At 53.1% G+C, this 18726-nt stretch overlaps 5 non-coding genes across 5 annotated transcripts; 2 read left to right on the top strand and 3 right to left on the bottom strand.

Annotated features, from left to right (window-relative positions):
• Positions 1–1517: 1517 nt before the first annotated feature.
• Positions 1518–1589, bottom strand: TRNAA-UGC. Its single transcript has one exon. It is a non-coding gene; the product is annotated as a tRNA-Ala (tRNA).
• A 6771-nt stretch (positions 1590–8360) lies between these two features.
• Positions 8361–8442, bottom strand: TRNAS-UGA. The gene has a single exon. It is a non-coding gene; the product is annotated as a tRNA-Ser (tRNA).
• A 1291-nt stretch (positions 8443–9733) lies between these two features.
• On the top strand, positions 9734–9897 carry LOC123357991. The gene has a single exon (XR_006575631.1). It is a non-coding gene; the product is annotated as a U1 spliceosomal RNA (small nuclear RNA).
• A 1940-nt stretch (positions 9898–11837) lies between these two features.
• Positions 11838–11953, bottom strand: LOC123357994. The gene has a single exon (XR_006575634.1). It is a non-coding gene; the product is annotated as a U5 spliceosomal RNA (small nuclear RNA).
• A 3692-nt stretch (positions 11954–15645) lies between these two features.
• Positions 15646–15809, top strand: LOC123357990. Its single transcript, XR_006575630.1, has one exon. It is a non-coding gene; the product is annotated as a U1 spliceosomal RNA (small nuclear RNA).
• Positions 15810–18726: the final 2917 nt, after the last annotated feature.

Raw genomic sequence — 18726 nt, 5'->3', positions numbered from 1 at the left:
CTGCAGGAGGTGTGGGGCTGGCTGCAGGCAGGGCAGGAGTTGCAGGGCCGGTGGTGTAAGGCTGGTGCGGGCAGGGGGTGTGGGGAGCTGGCTAGCTTCAGGCAGGGCCGCAGGGGGTACGACAGGGGTTGGCTGGAGACAGGGCACGGGGTGCAGGGCTGGCTGCAGGAGGTGCAGGGCTGGCTGGAGACAGGGGCTGGCTGGAGGCAGGGCAGGGGGTGCGGGGCTGGCTGGAGATGGGCTGGCTGTGGGCAGGGGCTGTGGGGCTGGCTGGAGGCAGGGGCTGGTGCAGGCAGGGCAGGGGGTGCAGGTACAGAGGGTACAGCCCACCCTGTACAGTAAGTGCCCCCTCCTCCCTCCCACAGCACCGGGGTAGCAGCAGCAGCCTGGGGCTTGGGGGCTATTTAAATGGCCCGGGGCTCACCTGCTTCCACCGCCCTGGCCCTGTAAATAGCTGAGGGAGCCCTGGGGAAGCGGGGGGGCTCTGGGGGCTATTTAAAGGGCCGGGGCGGTAGAAGCAATGGGAACCCTGGAGTTTTTAAATAGCCCCCAGCGCCCCGCAGCCCTACCCCAGCCCTACCCCAGCCCCTGCTGGGAGCCCCAGGCCCTTTAAATTGCCCCCTGAGGAAGCCGGGCCACCCCAGTGCGGCGAACCGGCTCTTACTGGTAAACGGTACCGGGGCTTGGGCACGGGGCCCTCTCAGGCGTGGGGACCAATTCAGGGGAATCAGGAGAATTGGCCTAAAGCTGGTCCTGTGTGGGGGTGGGGGTGGGGTGGGGCAGGACTTGGTCCCATTCTGGGCACCACCAAAAATTATACAAACCTGCCGCCCCCATCCAGCCCAACCTTCTGCTGATGCACCTCAGCCCACACCCGTGCAGGGTTTGAAGCTTCCATTGCTTAAATTCCAGGACACTGAGGGATTTCAGCTCCCATTTGCCCAGAGGGAGCTTTCACCCCACTCCCAGCCAGGTTCTTGGCCATGGGATCACTGTAGGGGGCTGGGTCCCGCTGGGTCTTTTCTCTCTCTGTGACAGGCCAGGGTGCAATAACTGGGGCATCTGAGCACCCAGGACCTTCTGTGGGGCTGCCATTCCCCTTCCCCTTCTGTGGTCTCATCAGTCATTGACTCCAGCCTTTTTTCTGTCCATCGTCAGCACCATCCCAAGCAAGCTGCACTCGCCTCAAAAAGACAGTGTCCCCTGGTGGGTGTAAATCACTGACCTCTCTCCTCTCTGAGCACTGACTGCCCCTCTGTTTCCTGGCCTCTCAGTCTGTGCAGATGGGACCTTTCCCTCCCATGCTAGAGGATTCTCCCTTCCCATCTACCCTTGTCCCAAGCAGCACAGCAGGTGGGAATCTTACATGTACTGAGGTGACTTAGGAGCAGAAACCCCCCCAGACCTTCCATGCAATTGGCACTTGCCCCTCACTGAGCAGGATTGAAACTCCTGCAGGGAGATTGCTGGGCCACATCCCCTCTGGGCATGAGCAAAGCAGCAGGGTGAAAAGAACCTAGAGATGCTGGGGATTGAACCCAGGGCCTCATACATGCAAAGCATGTGCTCTACCACTGAGCTACATCCCCAGATAGTCTTTGCTTGCTATGGGTTACACCAGGGGTAGGCAACCTATGGCACGTGTGCCGAAGGTGGCACACGAGCTGATTTTCAGTGGCACTCACAATGCCCAGGTCCTGGCCACCAGTCTTGGGGGCTCTGCATTTTAATTTAATTTTAAATGAAGCTTCTTAAACATTTTAAAAAACCTTATTTACTTTACATACAACAATAGGGGTTATATATTATAGACTTATAGAAAGAGACCTTCTAAAAACATTAAAATGTATTACTGGCATGCGGAACCTTGAATTAGAGTGAATAAATGAAGACTCGGCACAGCACTTCTGAAAGGTTGCTGACCCCCGGGTTACACTCAGAGCCCTCTTGTTTCCAGAGCACCCAGTGGCCTAAGAGCAGCATGGGGGACACATTCCCTGCTCTGAGGGCCAAACCTGCTGTCCTGGAGATTGCTGGTTCTTAGGGTCACTTTGCAGCAGGGCCAGATTCTATGTGTGGGGCAGAGAGAGTGGGTGCCCTGGACTCAGGGTGCAGAGATACAATCAGGCCTCTCCCCTGCATTGGGTGGGGGGTGCTGCCACCCCCTGCTGGAAGGTAATGGGAGGGGAGGGGCACTGTGAGTCACTCAACACCTGACCTTGGTGGCAGAAGTGCTGTGGGGAGCTCCAGGTGTTTCTAGGATCTGCTTTTTCCACCTGCCTGTGAAGTCCAGCTTTCCCCAGCACATTCACTGCGGTGCAATTGGGTCACTGTTTCCATGGCTGAGCAGCAAAGAATTTCTCCCAGTTTCCCTTCTATTGGCCGCAGGATTAACCTGTGTCAGTGATTAATGAGGTGGATCTAGTTGTAGATTGTTATTCATTCCCCACCTTGACAATTCACACAGTCCCTTTCCCATGCAGATTCCCAGCACCTCGGTGATCCTGGTAGCAGGAGTTGGGTCCTGAGACTTTCACGGTTCTTTCCCCCTCCACCTGGAGTGAACTCAGCTTTTCCCCCATCCCAGACAATCCATGAAATAACAACAGGGGCATAAAGAAAGAGGGGAGGGAACATCTCACGCCAGGGCTGGATGTCCCCAGGGCCCCCTGCTTGTCCATTGTTTCCATGGAATTTGGCCCCCTGCTTTGCACAAGGGACAGAGAAAGATCTTGCTGTTCCTGTGTCTGTGCAAGGAAAATTGTGCTTCTGTATGAAAGAGAGGCCAGAAATGGCCCCATGATGGGACAATATCCTCAGGATTAAGACCTAAGGACTCAGGCTGAGAACTGATAGAACTCCACTCATCTGGGATTTAACAAATTGTCTTTCATGGAGCAGGGCCAGTTCCAGTGTTTTTGGCACCGCAAGCGGAAAAAAAAAATAAAAAAGCTGCAATCAATGGCAGCTCCACCACTGCCACTTTTGAGAGGGACTGAGAGGGCCGAATTGTCGCTGAAGCCTCCCCCTTTCCATTGACCAGCCCAGGGACCTGCTTGCTGCGCTGGTGCCTGGAGCCAGCCCTGCCATGAAGACGCTGGGAAGATGGGGGAATCAGGAAAATACCATGGATTTGTTTACATTGCAAGTGAAGAATAATTGAAGCTTTTCTGGTTTAAAGTCACTTTTCCCTGACTGGGAATTGAACCCAGGCCTTGGCAGTGAGAGTGCCAAAAACCTAACCCCTACACCACCAGGGAGATGATGATATGGTTTTTCTTCTCACTTATACTACACTTTCTTAGGCTATTTTCTAGCCACTTTCTGAAACTGTTCCACTGTCCACTCCCTGAGGGGCTAAGAGCAGAGAACCCCTGTGCTCAGGGTCATAACCTGAGACCAACCCAAGTCACTGAAACAAACTCAAATGATGCTTCCTCCAGCAGGATCACAGAGCAATACAAAAAAACCCCATGAGGAACAATCCTCCTCTGCCTTCATTTACCCCATCGGAACCCTCTCAGCAGCCGACTCTTGCAGGAAGGACACTGAGCTGATAGGAGCTCTGGCACAGAGACCAAGGGAAGGGTGTTGCTCCCCCTGGGTGTGAGCTGATTACATTCTGACTCTGTGTAACAGGGCTCTGAGCTTTGCCATCTTCTGCGTTCTGAGTGCTGAGCCCCCCGGACCCTTCTGCTGGGAACATGGGGATTGTACAACAGCTGCAAGCCCTTTTCCTGTCTCCTTGTCCTCCTCGGCTTCCACAGACCTTCCCCATAAATGGTTCTGTCAGGCCCTGGAGGGATCTAAGGACCTGCAGGTTTCCCGAACCCACCTCTTAAGGAAAACAGTGATTCCCTTCTCTGACACTCCTGGGCCTGGGCTTCTTTTGAGTTTTTCCCTAGGGGGCCTGACTCCCTGTGAAAATGTGTGTGTGGCATGTGGGGAACTCAGACTCTCCCCGACTAGATGAGTCCAACAGCACCTCCCCTTGGTGGGAGATTCCTAAATTCCACCCTCCCACCCTGGTTACTCTGACCAGCTGATGGCGGCAGCATGCTAAATCAACCCCAGCTCTCTGGTCTAGAAAGCAGCATCTAACCAGCCTTGTGACAGCTCCGGTTTGCTCGCTGGAGACATAATGAACCAGGAAAGAAGGCAAATGTCAGACAGGGAACCTCAGCTCACAAATAAACACCCTCAGGCTCCTTCTACACTGCGACTGGGCAGTTGACTGACTTTAAATCTAGCTAGCTCAGTTGGTAGAGCATGATGCTCTTAATCCCACCATCATAAATCCAAGCCCCATGGTGGGGGTAGCAACAGCCCTTAGGTGTCACTCTTCTGCTAATAGTGACAGAACAAAATGAAACAAACTCTCCATGCTCTTCGGCAGGTCATGTTTCCTCCTCTCTCTGAGCTTCAGTAAAACATGAAGAGAGACCAAACTGACATTTGCACCCTCCGTTAAGAGAGGAATTTCTCCTCTTCCATTCTACCCCAGGCAAGAAGAGCGGATAATAACCATTTAACAGATGATTGCAGAGAGAAAAGTTTGGTCTTTATAAATAGGACGATGATCCATTGTTCTCCACGTCCACTGACGGTAGGACAAGAAGTAATGGGCATAATCTGCAGCCAGGGAGATTCACGTTAGATGTTGGTAACAGCTTTCTAACTCTGAGTGTAGTTAAGCTCTGGTATAGGCTCCCAAGGGTGTCTGTGGAGTCTCTGTCCTCAGAGGTTTTTAAGAACAGGTTGAACAAACCTCTGTCAAGGATACTCTGCATATACTTGGTCCCATAGACAACCTGCTCTGGCTCTGGTTCCCTCCTTCTGCTCTCTGCCTGGGCCGGCTGCTGTGAGCAATTGACCCCACATGGCCCTGACGCATCGTCTCTGCTTGGCCCTGCCTCAGCAGAGAGGGCTGGATTTCATGACCTCTCCAGGGTCCTTGCAGCCATACAGCTCTGTAATTCGATGCCATCGCAATATAATATAAACAACAACAAAAGTGGAAACACCCCAATCTAACATCTAACAATTCAGCGTGAACTGACATTCCACAGCACAAAGTGACAATACGTAGGAGTGCAAAGCCCGACAATTCAGCACCATGCAAATGAACGCCCCATGGAGCAAAATGACGCACTGCAAAAGAGCTCAGCTCAAACCGACTCAACACAAGGCAGAGCAAAAACAATACAGCACGAAACAATGCGTCAGAGTGCAAAGTGACACTGTGCAAAACAGCTCAGCGTGGAACAACAACACAGCACAAACCCACACAATAGAATCCTATAGAAAGGTAGGGCAGGGAAGGACCCCGAGAGTCAGGGCCAAGTATCCCTAGGCCACCCCGACAGGTGTTTGAAGAACAGGGAAACAAAGGGCACCACGAATGTATGTTTTTTGGATGAGCCAAGAAAAGGGAGTAGCATTGTCCCCCTCAGGCAGCCCCTGTTCAGTTCCAGGTCAGAAAGCAAAATTCTTCTGCAAGAATATCCAAAATATATTGTGTTTCACTTCACTTCATAAGTACAGTTGTGTGGCAATTAAATGATGACCCTAAAGTTTCATAAAAGTGTGGGAAATACGGACGTATCTGAGAAAATGGCTTGGAATGAAGGAAGACAAAAAATTGATCGGTTGAGAGAACAAGCCCTGTTTCCCCCTGTCTGGAGCTTCTCTCACAACTACTGGAATAGAAAAGCTAAGCAAATGGGGTTCTATTGTTGCACAGGAGATTGAAGTGAGGCCATTTTCTCCGGATAGAATTAATGGTCATGTCAGGAGTGGGATGTGAAACCACGTCTCTATGCAGAGACCAGAACACACAAGGGATTGGAAAAAAAAGAGTCTTATAACTAGCACTTTAGACCAGTCCACCATCCTGATACTACAAAGAATATGACTTATGAACCCTAGATTTCATTAATAGTTGATAAACTCTTTAGGGTGGTCGAGACAGCACATCTCTTTCAACTCCTAGAGACCTTCTACAGCACAGCTGATTTTTAGACACTCATCCGGACCTAAAGTTACACGTTTCCTGGAGCTCCATGAGTTCTGTGGTGTTGTAATGTCCCTGCTCACATTTTAAGTGAACAAAAGATGGTTGCTGGCATTCTCAGAGAGTAATGGTGAACCTCAAAATCCTGCTCTGTGGGCCAGACAATTAAGCAACCAGCACCCACAACCTTTACCATGATAGCATCCTGTCTGGGAACAAATCACAGGTCAATAGCTGGGGTGTGAAATCCTCATTTCTGTGTGGTTCTATCACTGTAGTCCACACTTTCCTATTGCTTGTCTGTATAATCTCTGTCTGGTTCTGTGACTGTTTCTGTCTGCTGTACAATTAATTTGTTGGGTGTAAACTAATTAAGGTGGTGGGGTATAATTGGTTAGATAAACATGCTACACTATGTTAGGGTTGGTTAGTTAAATTTCAGTAAAATGCTTGGTTAAGGTATAGCTAAGCAGAACTCCAGTTTTACTATATAGTCTGCAGTCAATCAGGAAGTAAGGGGGGGAATGGGAATGGGAATGGGAATGGGAATGGGGGTAGGGCAATTGGAATTATGTTTTGCTAAGGAGGTTAATAGGAACAGGGAATGGGAACAGGGACACAGGCAAGCCTCCGTGGTGTCAGAGCTGGGAAGGGGGATGCTGAGGAAGGAAATTGGAATCATTGCTTGCTGGAAGTTTACAATAAACATCTAATTGTTTGCACCTTTGAGCTTCGTGCATTGCTGCTCTCTGGTCACATGAGAAGGACCAGGGAATGGGAGGGTGATGGAATAAACCCTCTAAGAAGAACGTCTTACAGGGTGTGAAAACCCCCAGAACCAGTATAATTAAGCTGACCTAAGCCATGGTTAGACAGTGCTAAATAAAAGGAAAGATTGTTCTGCCAATGCAGCTATGGAAAACCCCTCCCCTCACTGTCTACTCCACAGTGCTACAGCAGTATTTTAAGTAAAGACAGCCTCAAAGTGAGACCAGACCTGGCTCCATGCCTGTGCTCCCAGAGAACAAGCCACCTCCTGCACAAAGAGGATGAAAAGACCTGCCAAAGCCCAGGATTGAACCAGGGACTTTTAAATCTTCATGCTAACACTCTCCCAACTGAACTACTTTGGCAGCTGTACGATAGTAGCTTGGCCTGCTGCTTCTCTGTCTGGGATGTTTTTGTCAGCAGTTGCACACAAAAAGGACAGGAAAACGAACGGCTGCTCCACACCCCCACCGGAGGAACCCGACGCACTTAGCTGTGGGGTGTAAGAAGTGGCTGTTGGCTGACAGGGCCTGTCCCCCAGGAGCTGGAACAGCAGCTACCGCCTCCCCCTCGGCTCCAGGCTGTGGGAAATGCTCATTGCCTGGCTGCATGGGCGGCTGCTGCTCCGTGCTCTGGAGAGCGTCTGTATTGCTCTGTCAACCCCCCGTCTTCACTGAGCCAGTCTGGTAAGGTCCCAAGTGCCCCCTCCGGCCTGGCAGCTGAGAGTCTGTGCAGACATCAACCCCCCTGCCAGCCCCACAGGCAGCAGCAGCGCCAGCCCCCCAGCACCACAGGGGCACTCAATGCACTTCCTGTGGGGAAATGGCTCCTTGGCGTCCAGCTGCTAGAGTGAGAGCCAGGAGAGAGCAGTGTCTGGCTCACCGTGGGGGAGAGAAGAGACCTGGTGAGTGCGGATCTCCCTCAGCCTCTCCCGCAAGGCTGGTCAGTTGTATTGTCACTATCATAGTCGGTGCTTCCCTTCAGGGCCGGCCCTAGAGGGATCCGGGGTCTGGGACAAATCCCCCCTTTCCTGCCCAGGCCCTGCCCCCCCGCCACCCCATCCCCCAAGCCGCCACCCCAGTCCCATCTCACCCATTCCTCTCCCTCTCCCACCTCTTCCTGTCTCTGCTCCTCTCCCTCCATCCTGCACCCCACTGAACAGCTGATCACTGGCAAGTGGGAGGTGCTGAAGGGGAAGAGGAGGAGCTTGTCAGCAAGGCCTGTAGTTGAAGGGGGCGGGGAGATCTGGCTGCCAGTGGGTGCTGAGCACCTATTTTTTCTCTGTTGGTTCTGCAGCCCCGTAGCTCCCATGGAGTCGCTGACTCAGCTCCTTTCGCACTCTAGAGAGAGGAGCAGATCCAGGGCTATGGCTGATATATGGGGCACCAGGTGAGTGGCAGAGGCTTCAGGTGCTGAGAGTTTGCCTGACCCCTCAGGGACACAGTGTGAGGTGGTGCCCCAGGGATCTCTATGAAAGGAGCAGAACAGGATTTACTTGGGGTGGGGAGAGAATTGAGAGTGTCTCAGGGGGTTGTACAGAGGTATTGGCTGGGTGAGAGACTGGCTAAAACACAGGCCTTGCTGTGAGCAGGATTTGAACCTGCGCAGGGGAACCCTAATGGATTTCAACTCCAACCCCTTAACCACTCAGCCATCACAGCTGTGAGCACAAAATTGCCCCAATGCCAGAGAAACTGGTAAAGAATCACAATGCCCAGGTGTGAAATCATCTGAGCTACAGAATTCCCACCACAAACCTGGACCCGAAAGCACAGGGGGGATTGGGGGTTTGTTCTCTTTGCTTAGCCATGTGCAGTCGCACAGAGAGCGCGTTTAAAAGTCTCCCCTCCCACAGAGCGGGAAGGGGAAATGATTCTCAACTTGAAGCCTGACATAGGGTGACCAGACGTCCCGATTTTATCAGGACTGTCCCGATATTTGCTTGTTTGTCCTGCGTCCCGACCGATGTTTGGTCGGGACACTGGACAAACAAACAGTTTTGCCCTCTGCCCCGGCACACAGGCAGAGCCCGGAGGGACACTCGTTCCCCCGACTCTGCCCCCTCCTTCCCCCATTGGATCCCTCCCCAAATCCCTGCCTGGCCCTGCCTCTTCCCCAAGCAGGCGGCATCCTCCTCCCTCCCAGGTTTGCACACGGGCCATGGCCATGGCTGGGAGCGCAGCACGGAGGCTGCTCCAGCCCTGGAGCCTGCGGGGCAGTGCAGTGGGGCTGGGGGCAGTGCGGAGCGGGCAGGACCCATGTGGGCGGGGGGCGGAGACACACGTGGGGCAGACACGCTCCTGCCCGGAGGGCCTGGGCCCAGCTGCTTGGTTTGCCCCTTGCCCGGGAGCTGCAGGAGGGAACTGGAGTGCGGCTCGGCTGCAGAGCTCGGAGCCCAGGCTAGGCCCAGGAGCGAGGGGATGGGAGAGCTGGGGGTGTATCGGGGGTCGGAGTCGAGAGTTGGGTGGAGACGGGGCTGTGCCACTGCCGCCGGGGGGGGCGGAGCCTCTGGCTTTTTTTTTTGGCTCTGCCGCCGGCTTTTTTTTTTCTCCGCCCCCTCCCATGGCAAAGTTAAGGTCTGTCGCACTCGATCTGAGCACTACACCCCATCTGAGCTCAAAGAGCTGAGCACGCAAGAGCGGCGGCCCAGGCGGGCAGGGGGAGGGGCCCGAGCGGAGGGGCGGAGCCGCGTGAGCAGGTATGCAGATCTGTGTGCGAGCAGAGCATTGTGGGAGCGGACGCAGGCTGCCAGGCAGGGCCCGACTTTGGCACCGGGAGCTCGGCGTGGGGAAGGGACGGTCTCCGGGGGCCGCGTCGGGGCAGCTGTCGGCAGTGGGGGCCGATGTGGGCGAGGCCGGCGGTGGGGGGGGCGGGGAGGGGCGCGGCGGTCCGCCCCGTGTGTTATAAGTGCGGGGCGAGCGAGGGCGGGCGGCGGCCGGGCAGCAGGAACTCATACTTACCTGGCAGGAGAAATACCATGATCACGAAGGTGGTTTTCCCAGAGTGAGGCTCATCCATTGCACTGTGGGTGTGCTGACCCCTGCAATTTCCCCAAATGTGGGAAACTTGACTGCATAATTTGTGGTAGTGGGAGACTGCGTTCGCGCTCTTCCCTGGTGATTGGTTTGAACAACAGAAAACCGACAGTGGGTTGTTTAGGCTTAGTGCACTGCAAAGCAGATTCTCAGGAAAGCAGTTGTTATTCTGGGCCTTTGGGAGTGCTCTTTTCCACAGGCCCTGTACTTCTAAGTATTTTTGTCCCACGTTCCTCCTTGTAAGCAAAGCTCAGCTCTGAAACTTTACTTGGGTCTTATAAGGCTCTCTGTGTTCTTGGCTTTCCCTGGTCTTTTGCAGCTGATCTGCTCTCTAGTCTGCTTTGGGGGGGCTTGGACCGGTGCCTTCCTTGGCTCTAAGGGGAGCTGCTTACCTGCACTGCTTCTTTCCCTGCTTGTAGCTTCTTGCCCGGCCCTTCTTCTCGGGCTCTTCCTCCTTTGACGGGAGGACGGCCTGTCCAAAACGCCTGTCCCACCTGGTCTCCTCGTCCAACAGGCAGCCTCGCCCCCTGCCCTGGGGCCGCTTTGGCTTTCGCTGTCTGTTCCTGATTCTTGGTGGCCACCCTGTCTGTGCTACGGAGACTAGGCTGTCACAACCCCGTGCTGGAGGAGGGCTTTCCGTCGCTTGAGGCCCACCCACCGCCTCCCCGAATGCCCTTTAGCTACGCTGCGGGTTAGGGCGGCGTGGCCGTGTCACCCAGGAGCGGGTTTTCCCTTTTGCACACCTCTGACGGACGGAGCTGTTTTGACTTAACTGTTCAGCACGCACCGACCCTCGGGCCTGGGCTGCACGGGGAACGTAAATCGGCGCGGCTACGTCAATCCGCGCCTTGGTCGGAAGAATTCTTCCGTCGACCTAGCTCCCGCCTTTCGGGGAGGTGGATGGCCGGCACCAACGAGGAAAACCCTCTCCAGGACCCTTCTCCGGGAACAGTGCCCTTCCGTTTGGGGAGATTACGCTGCTTTAAAAAAGAGAAATTGTTTAACTGCCTTTCTCTGAGGCAAGGTTGACTTTGTATTGCTTCCCTCGTGGCTCCTTATAGCAGTTGTGTTCTGAAATCTTTAGGGTTTGACTTCATTTATGATGAAATCTTGCTGTAACTTTATTCTAATTTTCAATGAGTAACTAGACCTGAGCTGTTTGGCGTGTTAGTGGAGGATTGTTTAAAAACCTGGGATTCCACTTTCGGCTGCCTTTCCATTACATTTCCTCTGAAAGCCCACCGAAAGCCTCCACTTCCCACATAACTCTCTCAAACCTGCAGTCATCAGGCATACAGAAGATGCTTACAGTTTCACTCCATACGAGTCCAGTTCCTCGCTGTTTCCTGTCTAACCACTGCACACATATGGTATCCCCTCCCTACCCGGAGCTGCTTCCTGGCTTTTGCGCTCAGGACAGGAAAACGAGAATGGAGAGGTAAGCTGTGCAGGGAACTCTTCCTCAGCTCGCACTCCACCCCCCAAGGGCCTTTCGAGGTCTTCTACGGACTTCAGGTTTCATTTGATTTCCAAGGTTTGTGGGCTCATTAATTAGCCATCTCTCCTAATGCAGGGATCCTACGGGTCAGACCAAAGATCGGTCGCCCAAAAGAGCTAAGAAACAGAAATAAAGGTGAGCGCTAGGCGTTACATTCAGATGAGCATCCAGAATCTGACTGTGCCCTGGCATGTTCAACGCTGCCGAAAAGAAGGAGCTCGTCAGGTCCCTCTGCTAGCACCCAAATCTGGTGGCTAGTCGGTCTGCTGGGAAATAAGGAAAAGGAAAAGAATTAAAGGAGTCAGGCAATAACAAGGAAATGAAGAGGTTTGTCAAACGGGTTCTGTCTGATTTACCGTCTTCCCAGCTACCCGTCCAAGTTAAAGACCTAGCCCAGTATCCTGTCTGCCAACAGCAACCAATGCCAGGTACCCCCTACTATACTTTTTTCATACTATAGAAAAGCTTCAGCCAGTGACACCAGCTCAGGGAGCACTCTTCTGTTTTTCTCACAGCAGGCAACAGCCTTGCCAAAGCAAAGTCTTAAAAAACTGGGTACAAACTCATCAACATTCTTCTCCATGGAAATCTTTAGTAAAAAGCAAAAGATTTATACAAACTGAAGAGAAAGCAGAGTATGTAGAACATGCGGCAGAGGCGCTGCTGGGGCAACCGCCTACGCTCCCAAAAGTCAGGGTGACTACCCTCCCAGCCCGCTACACGGCTAGCTTTCAGAGGAAATGGAATTGAACCGATTGGCAGCCCGAGTTGGATCATCGAAACCGGGGACACAGGGAGCAAAACCAGCCCCTCGACCAGGGACTCGCTTCGCTGCGCGCAATGCACTGTGGCTATGCAAATAAGATGCTCCGGCCGTCTCCGGCGCTCAAAGGAGTCTTTTCTCTGGGCTGCCTCTGCTCCTTTCCCGGCTGGGCGGAGATTGGGATGCGGCAGCTGCTCTCCTAAGACAGTCCCGCTGATGCCCAGGCGCATGGAGGACGGAGCCCAGACGAGAAGCCAGAGGGCACTTGGCCCACAGCTAAAACCCGGAGCAAACTCACACACTTTGCAAAGTAACGGGAGCCGGGATCTCGGACATGAGATTCTATCCCCCGGCCGGGGTGCCACCCCGCGTTGTACCTGCTGCTTGGTCTGCCTCTGCTGCAAAGTAGCTCGCCTCGCTCAGATCCTTGGGGTTCGCTGAGCTGCAGCTCACCTTGATACACGGGAACAGCTTCAAATCATGGAATATCAGGGTTGGAAGGGACCTCAGGAGGTCATCTAGTCCAACCCAATCCCCAACTAAATCATCCCAGCCAGGGCTTTGTCAAGGCTGACCTTAAAAACCTCTCAGGAAGGAGATTCCACCACCTCCCTAGGGAACCCATTCCAGTGCTTCACCACCCTGCTAGTGAAAAAGGGTTTTCCTAAGATCCAACCTAAACCTTCCCCACCGCAACTTGGGACTATTGCTCCTCGTTCTGTCATCTGGTGCCACTGAGAACAGTCTAGATCCATCCTCTTTGGAACCCCCTTTCAGGTAGTTGAAAGCAGCGATCAACTCCCACCTCATTCTTCTCTTCTGCAGACTAAACAATCCCAGTTCCCTCAGCCTCTCCTCATAAATCATGTCTTCCAGCCCCCTAATCACTTTTGTTGCCCTATGCTGGACTCTTTTCAGTTTTTCCACATCCTTCTTGCAGTGTGGGGCCCAAAACCGGACACGGTACTCCAGATGAGGCCTCACCAACGTCGAAGAGAAGGGAACGACCACATCCCTCGATCTGCTGGCAATGCCCCTACGTATACAGTCCAAAATGCCGTTAGCCTTCTTGGCAACAAGGGCACGCTGTCGACTCATATCCAGCTTCTCGTCCACTGTAACCCCTAGGTCCTTTTCTGCAGAACTGCTGCCTAGCCATTCGGTCCCTAGTCTGGAGCAGTGCACGGGATTCTTCCGTCCTAAGTGCAGGACTGGGCACTTGTCCTTGTTGAACCTCATCAGGTTTCTTTCGGCCCAATCCTCCAATTTGTCTAGGTCCCTCTGTAGCCTATCCGTACCCTCCAGCGTATCGACCGCTCCTCCCAGTTTAGCGTCATCTGCAAACTTGCTGAGAGGGCAGTCCACGCCATCCTCCAGATCCTTAACGAAGATATTGTACACAACCGGCCCCAGGACCGAGCCTTGGGGCACGCCGCTTGAGACCGGCTGCCAATTAGACCTGGAGCCATTGATCACTACCTGTTGAGCCCGAGGACCTAGCCAGCTTGTAGTCCACCTTATAGTCCATTCATCCAGCCCAAACTTCTTGAACTTGCCGACAAGAATACTGTGGGAGACCGTATCAAAAACTTTGCTAAAGTCAAGGAAGAACACATCCATTGCTTTTCCCTCATCCACAGACTCAGTTCTCTCCTCACAGAAGGCAATTAGGTTAGTCAGGCGTGACTTGCCCTTGCTGAATCCATGCTGACCGCTCCTGATCACTTGCCTCTCCTCTAAGTGCTTCAGAATTGATTCCTTGAGGACCTGCTCCATGATTTTTCCAGGGACTGAGGTGAGGCTGACTGGCCTGTAGTTCCCCGGATCCTCCTTCTTTCTTCCCTCTTTTAAAGATGGGCACTACATTAGCCTTTTCCCAGTCATTTGGGACCTCCCCCAATGGCCATGAATTTTCAAAGATAATGACCAGTGGCTCTGCAATCACACCCGCCAACTCCTTTAGCACCCTCGGATGCAGCGCATCCGGCCCCATGGATTTGTGCTCATCCAGCTTTTCTAAATAGTCCCGAAGCACTTCTTTCTCCACAGAGGGCTGGTCACCTCCTCTCCATGCTGTGCTGCCCAGAGCAGCAGTCTGGGAGCTGATTTTGTTCGTGAAGACAAAATCACGAAGGGGGAGGGTGGGGAAGCATTGAGTACATTAGCTTTTTCCACATCCTCTGTCACTAGGTCGCCTCCCTCATTCTGTAAGGGGCCCACACTTTCCTTGACTTTCTTCTTGTTGCTAACATCCCTGAAGAAACCCTTCTTGTTGTTACTCTTAACATCTCTTGCTAGCTGCAACTCCAAGCGTGAGTTGCCCTTCCTGATTTCACTCCTGCGTGCCTGAGCAATATTTTTATACTCCTCCCTGGTCATTTGTCCAATCTTCCACTTCTTCAAACGGCGCTGCCTGCCAGTGCACTCAGCCTCACTTGGCAGGTAACAAAAGGGATCGAGTGGCCGTCCAGTTTCTGGAGAGTGGCTGACAACACCCGACCTTCTGGCCTGAGGAGAAACTGACGTGAGACAAGGCAGGGGAGGTCATTCTTGTATTGGACCAACTTCCGGTGGGGAGAGAGCGAGAGAGAGCGAGAGAGAAGCGAAAAGCAAGCTGCACTCTTTCCCCAGCAGCAGGTGGGCCACGTCGTCTCTCTGATGGCCTGGCTTCCCGGGACGGGACCCGCTACAACTTAGATAATTTTTTACCTCAAGGTTCCCAAGACACAGACAAGGTTTTCATCTCGAGGCCAAAAGACCAAAAACATCAAGAAACTTGATCACGGCCTTGGATAGGCCAAGATTTAAAAGTTTATTAGAAAATATTTGAAAATGAACGATACAGAGAGTTGAAATGTCAGTTATTGGTCATCGGGGGTGACATACAGAGTATAGGGCGATTTTAGTTTTAAATGTTTATTAGAAAATGTTTAAGAATAGATAATACAGAGAGTTTGTAACATCAGTTACTGGTCATCAGGGGTGACATACAGAGTATAGGGGGATGCTAGTACTTTGGTATTGGACAGCACATAACTTATACAGTGTGCAATGTCCCCAATGTGGGGTATACTGTGGGTGAGTTCAAGATACAGTCAGCAAGCAGTGAGGGTACATCACGCATACAACAGTTAAAGACAGTCATAGGTATAAATAAGCAAGCCAGGTAATGGGGATAGAATGACCCTCACATGGCAAAGTTAAGGTCTGTCGCACTCGATCTGAGCACTACACCCCATCTGAGCTCAAAGAGCTGAGCACGCAAGAGCGGCGCCCCGGGCGGGCAGGGGGAGGGGCCCGAGCGGAGGGGCGGAGCCGCGTGAGCAGGTATGCAGATCTGTGTGCGAGCAGAGCATCGTGGGAGCGGACGCAGGCTGCCAGGCAGGGCCCGACTTTGGCACCGGGAGCTCGGCGTGGGGAAGGGACGGTCTCCGGGGGCCACGTCGGGGCAGCTGTCGGCAGTGTGGGCCGGTGTGGGCGAGGCCGGCGGTGGGGGCGCGGCGGTCCGCCCCGTGTGTTATAAGTGCGGGGCGAGCGAGGGCGGGCGGCGGCCGGGCAGCAGGAACTCATACTTACCTGGCAGGGGAGATACCATGCTCACAAAGGTGGTTTTCCCAGGGTGAGGCTCATCCATTGCACTGCGGGTGTGCTGACCCCTGCGATTTCCCCAAATGCGGGAAACTCGACTGCATAATTTGTGGTAGTGGGGGACTGCGTTCGCGCTCTCCCCTGGTGATTGGTTTGAACAACAGGCAACCGACAGTGGGCTGTTTAGGCTTAGTGTACTGCAAAGCAGATTCTCAGGAAAGCAGTTGTTATTCTGGGCCTTTGGGAGTGCTCTTTTCCACAGGCCCTGTACTTCTAGGTATCTTTGTTACACGTTCCTCCTTGTAAGCAAAGCTCAGCTCCGAAACTTTACTTGGGTCTCTCTGTGTTCTTGGCTTTCCCTGGTCTTTTGCAGCTGATCTGCTCTCTAGTCTGTTTTTGGGGGGCTTAGACTGGTGCCTTTCTTGGCTCTAAGGGGAGCTGCCTGCCTGCCTGCTCTGCTTCTTTCCCTGTTTGTAGCTTCTTGCCCTGTCCTTCTTCTCGGGCTCTTCCTCCTTTGACGGGAGGACGGCCTGTCCAAAACGCCTGTCCCACCTGGTCTCCTCGTCCAACAGGCAGCCTCGCCCCCTGCCCTGGGGCCGCTTTGGCTTTCGCTGTCTGTTCCTGTCTCTTGGTGGCCACCCTGTCTGTGCTACGGAGACTAGGCTGTCACAACCCCATGCTGGAGGAGGGCTTTCCGTCGCTTGAGGCCCACCCACCGCCTCCCCGAATGCCCTTTAGCTACGCTGCGGGTTAGGGCGGCGTGGCCGTGTCGCCCAGGAGCGGGTTTTCCCTTTTGCACACCTCTGACGGACGGAGCTGTTTTGACTTAACTGTTCAGCACGCACCGACCCTCGGGCCTGGGCTGCACGGGGAACGTAAATCGGCGCGGCTACATCAGTCCGCGCCTTGGTCGGAAGAATTCTTCCGTCGACCTAGCTCCCGCCTTTCGGGGAGGTGGATGGCCGGCACCAACGAGGAAAACCCTCTCCAGGACCCTTCTCCGGGAACAGTGCCCTTCCATTTGGGGAGATTAGGCTGCTTTAAAAAAGAGAAATTGTTTAACTGCCTTTCTCTGAGGCAAGGTTGACTTTATATTGCTTCCCTCGTGGCTCCTTATAGCAGTTGTGTTCTGAAATCTTTAGGGTTTGACTTCATTTATGATGAAATCTTGCTGTAACTTTATTCTAATTTTCAATGAGTAACTAGACCTGAGCTGTTTGGTGTGTTAGTGGAGGATTGTTTAAAAACCTGGGATTCCACTTTCGGCTGCCTTTCCATTACATTTCCTCTGAAAGCCCACCGAAAGCCTCCACTTCCCACATAACTCTCTCAAACCTGCAGTCATCAGGCATACAGAAGATGCTTACAGTTTCACTCCATACGAGTCCAGTTCCTTGCTGTTTCCTGTCTAACCACTGCACACATATGGTATCCCCTCCCTACCCGGAGCTGCTTCCTGGCTTTTGCGCTCAGGACAGGAAAACGAGAATGGAGAGGTAAGCTGTGCAGGGAACTCTTCCTCAGCTCGCACTCCACCCCCCAAGGGCCTTTCGAGGTCTTCTACGGACTTCAGGTTTCATTTGATTTCCAAGGTTTATGGGCTCATTAATTAGCCATCTCTCCTAATGCAGGGATCCTACGGGTCAGACCCAAGCTCGATGGCCCAAAAGAGCTAAGAAACAGAAATAAAGGTGAGCGCTAGGCGTTACATTCAGATGAGCATCCAGAATCTGACTGTGCCCTGGCATGTTCAACGCTGCCGAAAAGAAGGAACTCGTCAGGTTCCTCTGCTAGCACCCAAATCTGGTGGCTAGTCGGTCTGCTGGGAAATAAGGAAAAGGAAATGAATTAAAGGAGTCAGGCAATAACAAGGAAATGAAGAGGTTTGTCGAACGGGTTCTGTCTGATTGACTGTCTTCCCAGCTATCCGTCCAAGTTAAAGACCTAGCCCAGTATCCTGTCTGCTGACAGCGGCCAATGCCAGGTGCCCCAGAGGGAATGAACAGAACAGGGAATCATCAAGTGCTCCATCCCCTGTCGCCCATGCCCCGCTTCTGGCAAACAGGGATACCTAGCTAGGGATACCGCTGGCAAAGCGCCATAGATGGACCTATCCTCCATGAATTTATCTAGTGCTTTTTTGAACCCTGTTATAGTCTTGGCCTTCACGACATCCTCTGGCAAAGAGTTCCACAGGTTGACTGTGTGGTGCGTGAAGAAAGACTTCCTTTTGTTTGTTTTAAAGCTGCTGCCTATTAATTTGATTTGGTGACCCCTAGTTCGTGTGTTATGAGAAGGAGTAAATAACTCTTCCTTATTTACTTGCTCCACGCCGGTCATAGTTTTATAGACCTCCCTCGTATCCCCCTTTAGTCGTCTTTATAAAGCCGCGCACAAGCGACCAGGGAGCTTTGAGAACAGGGGCTGCTAACAGGGAGTTTCGCAAGGGAGTTTAGAAGGGGAGTGGGAAGGGAGTGGGAGTCCCTCACCAGCCCTAACCCCTTCCCCGTGGCCCCCCCCTAAAACCTATAAACCGAACCACAGTCCAAAACTACTTTCCGTAAACCACCCTTTCACTAACTAGGAGACAATGCAGGCAGAAGCCCAACAGCAGAGTGGGGGCTATCCAGTTTATTGCACTGACTGTCGCATGTATGATTACCTGCCCTGTGGGCGGGTGGCGTATGTGTGCAGTCGGTTCAAGGAGCTCCTGGCCCTCAGAGACCATGTACGGACTTTGGAGGCCAGGGTGGTGGAACTGGAGGAGCTGAGAGAGGCAGAGAGGTATGTTGATGAGGCTTTCCGGGACACTGTAGAATTGTCCCACCTCCGCTTAGACAGCTCCTGTGCTGTTGAGGAGGAAGAAGGGCCCAGGGAAGTAGAGCAGTCAATGGGAGCAGAGGGAAACCTTCCCGTAGTTGGGACCCTCCTTCCAGATGGTGCTGGGGTTGCCTCTCGCACTGAGGTTGCCTCTCCGGGGGAGGGAACTCCAGTTTCTAGGAAAAGGCAGGTGTTAGTAATGGGAGATTCGATTATTAGAAATGTAGATAGCTGGGTCTGT

The sequence above is a fragment of the Mauremys mutica genome, unplaced genomic scaffold, assembly GCF_020497125.1.
Source record: "Mauremys mutica isolate MM-2020 ecotype Southern unplaced genomic scaffold, ASM2049712v1 001302F_np12_obj, whole genome shotgun sequence".
Taxonomy (NCBI): domain Eukaryota; kingdom Metazoa; phylum Chordata; order Testudines; family Geoemydidae; genus Mauremys; species Mauremys mutica.
The sequence above is the reverse complement of the archived record's forward strand: the minus strand, read 5'-3'. Positions and strand labels throughout refer to the sequence as shown.